Source organism: Felis catus, chromosome C2 (genome assembly GCF_018350175.1).
Source record: "Felis catus isolate Fca126 chromosome C2, F.catus_Fca126_mat1.0, whole genome shotgun sequence".
In the NCBI taxonomy this organism is placed as follows: domain Eukaryota; kingdom Metazoa; phylum Chordata; class Mammalia; order Carnivora; family Felidae; genus Felis; species Felis catus.
The window spans coordinates 33,167,473-33,174,412 of record NC_058376.1 but is presented as its reverse complement, the minus strand read 5'-3'; the positions used below and the strand labels follow the sequence as shown (position 1 = coordinate 33,174,412).

The 6,940-nt window shown below is 37.5% G+C and overlaps 1 non-coding gene across 1 annotated transcript; it reads left to right on the top strand.

The window, feature by feature from the left end:
• Positions 1-403: 403 nt before the first annotated feature.
• Positions 404-559, top strand: LOC111556475. Its single transcript, XR_002735947.1, has one exon. It is a non-coding gene; the product is annotated as a U1 spliceosomal RNA (small nuclear RNA).
• The last annotated feature ends 6,381 nt before the right edge of the window (positions 560-6,940 follow it).

The following is a 6,940-nucleotide window of genomic DNA, read 5'->3' as shown; positions in this document are numbered from 1 at the left end:
AAAAGAATTTACTGATTATCCATTTCCACTAAAATTTTAAGTTTGCATCCTATGGGTGTTGTTCCACTTAAATAAAATTTCTGTATCTCAATGTCTAGGGGAAACCACTAGTTGTTTTTTTGTTTGTTTGTTTCCTTTCCCTTTGCCCTACCTTATTTGTTAAACCAAGACCACACCTCTGGGAGAGAACAATCAACCTATTTTAGAATCAGAATTTGCATTGACTGTAATGAATATTCTGATCAAGCCCCAAATTGAGGTCTGACCGAGGGCACCATACTGAGGCTTCTCTATTTCACTGCTCAATTGCATTGTTATAGATGCCCTTTACATAACATAAAACATCAAGTCTGGTTAAGGAGCACTTTAATCAGAACAATATTTCATTAAAAAGGAAAAAAAGATAATTACCTGGGAGAGAAAATACCATGATCAGGAAGGTGGTTTTCCCATGGCGAGGCTTATCCATGCACTTTGCATTTGCAGTGTAATTTCCCCAATTATGGGAAACTCAACTGTAGGATACATAATAGTGGGAGACTGTTGGTACTTTCCCCTGATAGTTTTGGTTCACAAATGTCACAGTCTATAATTTGCTGCCAGGTATTTGTAAGTTAGGTTTGGCCCTGTTTTTGCATGTAGACATTTTCAGTGCAGTAACTTTGCATTGTTACTATGCTGTGCTAATTATGACAACATTTTCTCTCCTTCCAAGATTCTTTTGTTTTGTTTTTTTATGTTTATTTATTTTTGAGAGAGACAGAGCACGACCAGGAGAAGAGCAGAGAGAGACATAGAATCTGAGGCAGGCTTCAGGCTCTGAGCTGTCAGCACAGAGTCCCGTGTGGGGCTCAAACCCACGAACTGTGAGATTGTGACCTGGACCAAAATTGGATGCTTAACCGACTGAGCCACCCAGGTGCCCCTTTCCTTCCAAGATTGTAGTCATTCTGTGTGATTTATACTTATGTTTATGTCTACTTCTTGTGTTTGATTTTTGTCTTGGCAGGATTTATCCTTTTCTCCAGTGTTTAAAATCTTTTAAAAGGCTTCCTTCCTGCTTTGTGAGGTGGCAAAATCACCTCCAAAAATCTGGCCCTGCATTTTAAACTGCACTCACCACTATTCTCAACACTATTCCTACCTTTGCCACTTTACTGCTGAATTTTTTTCAAGTTTTCATCTTGCTTAGTGTGGTCCTTGACCAGCAATTTCAGCATCACCTAGCACTGTGGGAGTGTGCTAAGAATGCAGCATCCGGAATCTTGCCATTTGCAACCACATGGATGGAACTGGAGGGTATTATGCTAAATGAAATAAGTCCATCAGGGAAAAACAGATATCATAAGATTTCAGTCATATGTCAAATTTGAGAAACTTAACAGAAGACCATAGGGTAAGGGAAGGAAAAAAAGTTACAGAGAGGGAGACAAACCATAAAGAGACTCTTAAATACAAAGAACAAAGTGAGAGTTGACCGGAGCATGGTGTTGGGGGTGGTGGGAGAAGTGGGTGATGAGCATTGGGGAGGGCACTTGTTGAGATGAGAATTGAGTATTGTATGTAAGTGATGAATCATGGGTATCCACTCCTGAAGCCAACATTATACTGTATGTTAGCTAACTTGGCAATAAATCAAAAAAAAAAAATGCAGCATGTTAGGCCTCACCTTTGCAAAATCTACCTAAATCAGAATCAGCAGTTTAACAATATTCCCAATTGATCTTATTTGCAATCAAGTTTGAGGGGAAATAACAGGGAAAAAAAAAAACCAACAAACCACTAATACAAAAATATCTCCCCAATGTAATGATTGCAGTAAATTTTTTTGTGTCTATGGACAAAAATCTACTTAATTATTTTTTTAAGTTTATTTATTTATTTTGGGGGGTGGAGAGGCAGAGTAAGAGAAAGACAGAGAATCCCAGGCAGACTCCACACTGTTAGCACATAGCCTGAAGAGAGGCTTGAACCCATGAACTGTCATGGCCTGAACCAAAACCAGGAGTCAGACACTTAACAAACTAAGCCACCCAGGCACCCCGTCCTTAATTACTTTTTCAAAATAACTCTGTCCTTAATTTCTTTCACTCTTCTATCCTTATTAAATCATGTTTAAATAATTTTTACTAAAATTTATATTCTACATTTCCTAGACTGTTAGCTCCTTGAGGGGGTTGACAAAGGACTTTATAACTCACAAAGCACCATGCAGAGAGTTAACTATAAAAAAAATCCTGAAGTGAGATAAATTGCCGGTTGCCCTTAGGAGTCTGAAGAAATTGCAGAAAACCTATTGCATTTAAATAACTGTCTGCCTGTAATCCACCTCAGTAATAGAATGGAGATTTTCAGGGAGAGGCAGAGGGAAAAGGAGCCTGTTTTTGATAAGAGGAGATGATTCTCATAGGGTAGAAATCTATCATGAGCACTTTTCTGCTCCCTGCTTTGGTTTCTGCTAAAAGAAATTGGTAGCAGGAAACTCAGACACAGGAAATTGAAGAAGCAATGCTATAATAATCACTTTGATTGGGGATGACAGAGGCACAAAAATAGCAGGACTGTGAACAGTAAATGAAGCTAGGGAGACAGGAATAGATGCCACAGCACTGGAGCAAAGCGTAAGTATCCCAGGATGACTTATTAAAGAACATATGTATCAAAGCTGGATTGGGACAAGTTGGTTATAATGTTAGAATCATAAGGGTATTAAGTCATAATATTTTGAGGTTTTAAAAAAATCATTTTATGATTAGTTAACCCATATTTATTGTTAGAGGTGTCAGGAATAATTTTCGTTGCAATTAAAGAAAAAGTTTTGTGCACTGTTTTTGTCTAACATCTGATTAAGAAAAGTAGGTGGTTCAGGGGCACTAGGGTGGCTCGGTTGGTTAAACATCTGACTCTTAGTTTCCTCTCAGGTCATGATCTCATGGTTCATGGGATTGAGTCTCACGTCTGGCTCTGTGCTGACAGCACGGAGCCTGCTTGGGATTTTCTTTCCCTCTCCCTGCCCCTTCCCTCCCTGTGCTCTCTATCTCCCAAAATAAATAGATAAACATAAAAAAAAAGGAAAAGGAAAAGCAGGTGATTTAAACCTGTGAGTTTAGTTTGTGCGTTTGTTAATGTTTGTTTGTTCATTTGTTTATTTATTTTTAGATAGATAAAGAGTGAGAGAAAGAAACAGAGGGGCAGGTGCAGAGAGAGAGGGAGAGAGACAATCCCAAGCAGGCTCCATGCTGTCAGTGCAGAGCCTGATGTGGGGCTCAATCTCACTAACCCAAACTCACTAACCCATGAGATCATGACCTGAGTTGAAATCAAGAGTTGGATGCTTAATTGACGCAGCACCCAGGTGCCTGGGTTTGTGCATTTTAAACACATTGCTGTAACTATCTTTTTTTTAGAATGTTTAAAAACCTTTATATATACATATATGTGTGTGTGTGTGTGTGTGTGTGTGTATACATATTTTTTTTAATTTTTTAAGGTGTATTTATTTTTGAGATAAAGAGAGAGAGAGTGCAAATGGGATAGGGGCAGAGAGAGAGGGAGACACAGAATCTGAAGGAGGCTCCAGGCTCTGAGCTGTCAGCACAGAACCTGATGCAGGCTCAAACTCACAAACCCTGAGATCATGACCTGAGCCGAAGTCAGATCCTTAATCGACTGAGCCACCCAGGCACTCCTAAATCTTTTTATATGTTAAATGGCAATAATTTTCTTCACAGTTTTCCCTCCTCAGCTTGAACCACTAAAGTGACAACAGTAATTTCGTATTTATAAAGGTATCTGCTAAGCCAATTGAAATAATTCATTATATATAAGTAAATATATTCTGTAATATATGTATAAATATATTCTTTTTTTTTTTTAATTTTTTTTCAACGTTTATTTATTTTTGGGACAGAGAGAGAAAGAGCATGAACGGGGGAGGGGCAGAGAGAGAGAGGGAGACACAGAATCGGAAACAGGCTCCAGGCTCTGAGCCATCAGCCCAGAGCCTGACGCCGGGCTCGAACTCACGGACCGCGAGATCGTGACCTGGCTGAAGTCGGACGCTTAACCGACTGCGCCACCTAGGCGCCCCTAAATATATTCTTATAATATTTGAAGAATATAAGATACATTTGTTATATACTTAGCATATTTTATTTGAAAAGAAAAGAAAAAAAAACTCCAGAGATTCACAGTGATTAAAAACGAGTACACAAATTTTCAGACATAGTAGGTGGGACTAGTTCAAAAATATCTTACAATTTCCTCTCGAACTATCTTAGATAACATATTGCTCTTTTGTACACAGGATATGTAAGGATTCCCTGTTCTAAATGATGATGAAAGAAACCTTGAACTAGAAAGGGTAAGCAATTTTAGTTGCAAAAAATTAATGATGCAAAACATGACTGCTGGTGGTATAGGGTTTGAATTTGCTAACCAATATTTTAAAGGGATTTTCTGTTTTTTTGCTATTGTGATCTGTGGAGTACTTTTCCTTCCTTTACTTGACTTCATTAGTCTTCCAATATATAATTAGTGTCTTTTCTTTCACTGGGCTCCTGAGCAGCTGCAAAGTGGAGGGTTTCTAATGCAAATGCCATGGAGGCTCTTGGAAGGCATGTGAGGCCTCCAGTCAAGGAACAGGGCTGGAAAACAGGTTTGCCTCACATGGATCCCAAGACCACGAATCACTCATTTGGAACTAAAAAGATACTGTTATTTTCTTTGGAAAACCAGACTCATCTTACAACTCTAAGCAGCACAAAACTACTTGAAAAGCATTCTTTCCTAGTCAATCCCATGCATTTTCACTTGGAAATTTACGTCTAAGAAAACAGTTTAGATATATTAACTGTGGTTGGGTCCACAAAGTTTCATCTCCAGGAACAATAGTCAGCATCTGCTCTGGAAAAGCCCTTATCAGAGAATGGATCTTGAGGCCAGTAACATTTTCACAGCAACAACAACAAAAATGGGAAGGACCCAAACATGGTGGCTTTTTTATCAATATTATTATTAATATTATTATTATTAATATCAAAATTATTTATTTTGTTCTTCCAAATAAAAACCTTTGGAAAACTACCATCTTTTTCCTCTATCAATTATTTTTTAAGGAAAGGACAATATTAACTTACAAATTTAGTGAATAATTTTTTAATGTTTATTTTTGAGAGAGAGAGAGAAAGAGAGAGAGAGGGGGAGATAGTGAGCAGGAGAGGGGCAGAGAGAGAGGGAGACACAGATCTGAAGCAGGCTCCAGGCTCTGAGCTGTCAGCACAGAGCCTGACGTGGGGCTCGAACTCACACACCGTGAGATCATGGCCTGAGCCAAAGTCGCTTAACCGACTAAGGCACCCAGGTGCCCTAAGTGAGAAAATAATCTTAACTATTCTTATTAACATGGATTTAGCTTATGAAAACTTACTTCATTTTTTTATGTTTATGTCGAATTATCTTACCTCTGTCAGGTAAAATTGCTATCTTAAATCTAACATGTGTCAGGAAGTGAAGACTAGCAAAAACGCAAGGGGTTTTCTAAGATTGCAGAGAGCCTCGTGTTTCTGTTGCAAGGTCCTGAAACCATCAATACAACTGAAAAATCAAGCGATTAAACAAACTTCAGTGAAAGAGTACCTGTATATTCAGTACAGATTTAACTATTTTTGTAATATTTGAGGAATACAGTCAAAATGCATTTGTTATATATTTGGTGTGTGTGTGTGTGTGTGTGTGTGTGTGTGTGTGTGTATTTAGTGTATATATATATTTAATATATTATATTTGGGAAGAAAAGCTAAAAACACAGAAGACATACAACGATTAAAGAATGAATACATGAGGAGCGCCTGGGTAGCTGCTGATTAAGTGTCTGACTCTTGATTTTAGCTCAGGTCATAATCTTGTGGTCCTGGGATGAAGCCCCACTGAGGCTCTGCACAGACAAGGTGAAGCCTACTGGGATACTCTGTCTCCCTCTCTGTCTGCTCCTCCCCTTCTTGTACTTGTGTGCCTGCGCTTGTTCTCTCTCTCTCTCTCTCTCTCTCTCTCTCTCTCTCTCTCTCTCTCAAAATAAATAAATAAACATTAAAAAAAAAAGAGTGAATATACAAGCAAACATGAGAAGCAGTACATGTTGGGGAGGATGTGGAGAAACAGGAACCCTCTTGCACTATTGGTGGGAATGCAAAGTGGTGCAGCCACTCTGGAAAACAGTGTGGAGTTTCCTAAAAAAATTTTAAAAGAGAACTAACTACAATCCAGGAATGATACCTCTGGGTATTTACCCAAAAAAATAGAGAAACACTAATTCAAAGGGATACATGCATTTCTATTTTTATTGCAGCATTATTTACAATAGCCAAACTATGAAAGCATCCCTAGCATCCATTGAGATAAATGGATAAAGAAAATGTACAATATATATTTATTATATTATGTTTATATAATTATATATATATACATATATACATATATGTATGTGTGTGTGTGTATATATATATATATATATATATATATATATATAAAGAATGAAATCTTGCCATTTGTACCAACATGGAGAGCTAGAGAGTATAATGCTAAGTGAAATAATTCAGTCAGTAAAAGACAAATACTATATGTGATCTCACTTATATGTGGAATTTAAGAAACAAGACAAATGAGCAAAGGAAAAAAGAGAGAGAGAGAAGAAAGGCAGAGAGAGAGACAAACTAAGAAACAGACTCTTAACTATACAGAACAAACTGATGGTTACCAGAGGAGAACTGGCTTGGGGGATGGGTCAAATAAGGCATAGGGATTAAAGAGCAACTTATCATGATGAGATAAAATAAAATGATTTAAAAAAGAAAAAAAATTAAAATAATAACAATAAAATATTACTGGCAAAATAAAGAACAAAAGACACTTTTACTCAGGAAGTTCCAAGGAATTTAGGAAC